The 3,219-nt window shown below is 49.6% G+C and overlaps 1 protein-coding gene across 1 annotated transcript in view; it reads right to left on the reverse strand.

The window, feature by feature from the left end:
• Positions 1-3,028, reverse strand: part of LOC103582208 (CASP8 and FADD-like apoptosis regulator) — a 22,515-nt gene extending 19,487 nt beyond the window's left edge. Inside the window, exons 1-2 of the mRNA XM_008563866.1 lie at positions 2,624-3,028; positions 1,604-2,432 (exon numbers count right to left, since the gene is read on the reverse strand). The gene's annotated coding sequence lies outside the window, so the exon portion shown is untranslated. The remainder of the gene's footprint in view (positions 1-1,603; positions 2,433-2,623) is intronic.
• Positions 3,029-3,219: the final 191 nt, after the last annotated feature.

A 3,219-nucleotide genomic window follows, 5' to 3' on the forward strand; every position in this document is an offset into this window, starting at 1 on the left:
CTCCTTGCCAAAGTTCCAAAAGCTGCCCACAACCCCCCCCCGCCCCCATCCCGCGGTGGCCCAGGACTCCCACGGCGGCGAGCACCCTGCGCCTCTGCAGACCTGTAGGTGGATTCACCTTAGAAACTGGTTTGAAGGAAGCAATACCGTGTTAAAGGGAGTGCAAACGTCAGTTACAAACAGAAATGTGAAACGTAAAGTCGCTAGAAAAAAAGAATAAAAAAAGACAACATTTTAACCAGGACGTTCAGCTCAAAAGCTGTAAGTAAAGTAAGTGTTAACAACAACAACAAAAAAAGATTTCTGTAGGCAAACACGTTCAAAATTCCCTTCCAAACCCAGTCTTTTTTTAAACTTTGGAGTTGAGCCAAGTTTTTGTTCAACGAAACTCTTTTGTAAGATTATTTACGGGAACTACCAGAGGGAAAAATACCAAAAATTCTGTTCCTCTTATCTAAAGCATATCAAGCCCGCCGGTGCCCTTAGTTTTAGGTTATACCGGTTTGTCAATGTCCAAAATTCTTGACATCTGCTATCCCCTTACCGGATTCACCTTTGCGTAAGAACAATTTCAAATGTCAACAATCTTTGAGAAAACATTAGTGTCCTTGAACTTACTTCCTGCTCCCTTGAACCAAAAGCTTATTCTGAATTTCAGTGGCCTTTGTTCTCTTGTACTTCATTGTAATTATTTAAAAGAACATGTTCTTCTGTCTAAATCCGGACACAGTCAAACGAAAACAACTTGAAATCATCTTAAATTTCTCAGTCCTTTTGAAGAGGGAAAGTGGCGGAAACAGGTTTATGTTAAGGCTTAAAAAAATCTTATCAGTCAAACATTTCCGACTTTCCCAAGACAAGCTTTCCTTGCAATTTGCCAAAATATACATTAAACTGCGCTGGGGAATTACAACCCTGACGTACTTCACGACACTATTGGGAAAGAGTAAAAACTCCCGGGGGAGCAGCTCCCGCCGAGTAGAGGCCAGCGTGCACGCACATCTCAAAAAATCCTCGTTCTCGTCAACTTTCCGAAAGGAGAACTGCCAGATCTTTTGAACAGTTCACCCCAGAAATCGAATACCTCTCAAGGCCATTTTATGCAAGGCTGACAACGTTAGGGACCAACGCTCGCGGCCAGTTTTCCGACTCTGGGGCTGCAGGGGTGGCCACTGCTGGCCAAGGGTTGCTTCCCGGTCGGTCCGGTCCGTCGGGGCACTCGGGGCAGCACCTAGGATCCCGGAAACCTCAGCCGCCCTTCTGGGAACCCGTAGGCGGAGGAGAGGGGGTGACGGGCCGAGCGCGGAGGCACGGGGGAGGGCGCGGGATCGGGCGCGCCCAGCCCAGCGGGGTTCCCAGGGGACAAACCCGAAATAGGAAAGCCACAGGACTGGGTCCCCTGCCAGAAGGGCCACCCCTCCCCTGGCTCCTGCCGGGCACCCCCCGCCCGAGGCCAGTGGGCGGAAGCCCGGGTCTGTGGAAAGACGCGAGGAGTGGCGGAGAGGGGCTCTCACGGCGACAATGCGCGGGAACTCGGCCTCGGGTCTCCGGGTCTGGGGCGGATCGGGCGCTGCCTGCACCGGCTCGAGCGCGGGGCACTCACCAGCCTGCCCACCGCCGGGGTTCTCCGCTCGCTCCGACCTGCCGCCTTCACTCTCCCAGACGCCGGGGAAGCGCGGGCAAGATGGAGGCCAAGAAACCGAAAGCCTGCAAGTGGACGTGGTGCTGGGCGACCGCTCTGCGTGGCGCTGCCCTGCCCACTCCCCCTCCGGCGGCCTCGGCTGGCCCCGGACTGTCTCAGTTTTCACCCTAAAAAGTTGAATACCTAGAGGTCCCACTCACCGGCCCCCAGGAGTCCCTTGATTTGAAATATTCTCCTACTCTCCAGGGAGGCTGCCACGCCGCCGCTTCCTGTTTACTCTCTGGGGCGTATATTTAAAGTAGTTCTAGGAGCTGTTATGGCTCGTTACCAATGGAAACAATAAACAGCAAAAGTGAAGGGGCTGTATGTTTTAACCTACTTATTCCTAATAACTACTTTCTTGTGACTTTTTAAAAATGTCTTAACTTTTCTTGAAGTAATTTTAAACTTACAGGAGAGTTGCAAGATTCAAAGCTAAAGGCATTGACTACCCGCATGACAGCGTGAAGAGCTGGGCGGGCTCACCCCGAATGAAACTGGTAAAGATTGTTTAGAACAGCAACAAACAACCACTTAAAGCCTCTGGAAATGGTCATAAGGGCAAACAGCAACTGAAGAAACTATTCAAAAATGTGAAAATTCTTTGGTAAGAAACCAGCTCCTGTGAGGTTTGCACCAGCACCTCTCCCTTCCTTCCCTCTCTCAGCTCAGCAGGACAAGACTCCACTCAGATGCTGCAGGCAAGAGCACAGAGCCTCCTCCCCACAGCTCCTGGTCAGTGGAACAGGATGTCAGCGTTTCTTTTTTTTTTTTTTTTTTTTTTTTTTTTTTTTTTTAAAGATGATCGGTAAGGGGATCTTAACCCTTGACTTGGTGTTGTCAGCACCACGCTCAGCCAGTGAGCGAACCGGCCATCCCTATATGGGATCCGAACCAGGGGCCTTGGTGTTATCAGCACCGCACTCTCACCAGCCGGCCCATGTCAGCGTTTCTCATCCAGCTCCTAGCCTCCTTTTGCTGAGGCTAAGTCCTGGGTGAGTGGAGAGCTAGGGGATCCCTTCTTCCAACGATTCCGGTCCGTGGCCACTCATGGAACAGAGGCTCTGCCTTGGGCCTGAGTGCTGAGACACAAGAGGAGACTGTAGCTTTCTTTATCCATCACTCCGCCCCCTCCCCCGCCATGTTCACCCCCAACGTTTTTACCTCTCCATATTCCCAAAATAGTTATATTCTGATTTGGATTACATTAATCGTCAGTATTTGTGCTACTATAATCATGCAAACAATAGTTACGGCCAAGTTGTATACCAAACTATGATTGCTTTTCCTTTCTTGCATAACTTTTTGTTTTCCTAGAGTTAATAATTGTCCTGTTTTGTTGGTTTTCTATGTAATTAAATCCTAAACTCTACGTCAGTTACCCAAATCGTGTCTCACTCTATTGACGCATAGGTATATTACTAATTTCAAGTTCCTAGAAAAGTCACTTCCAGAGCTCCAATCTGGACTGGCCTACTTCTACACAGAGTACCCAGCTGTCATCCTGGCATCTCCCTTAACTATCAGCCTGACAATTC

Source organism: Galeopterus variegatus, unplaced genomic scaffold (genome assembly GCF_000696425.1).
Source record: "Galeopterus variegatus unplaced genomic scaffold, G_variegatus-3.0.2 Scaffold15253, whole genome shotgun sequence".
NCBI lineage: Eukaryota > Metazoa > Chordata > Mammalia > Dermoptera > Cynocephalidae > Galeopterus > Galeopterus variegatus.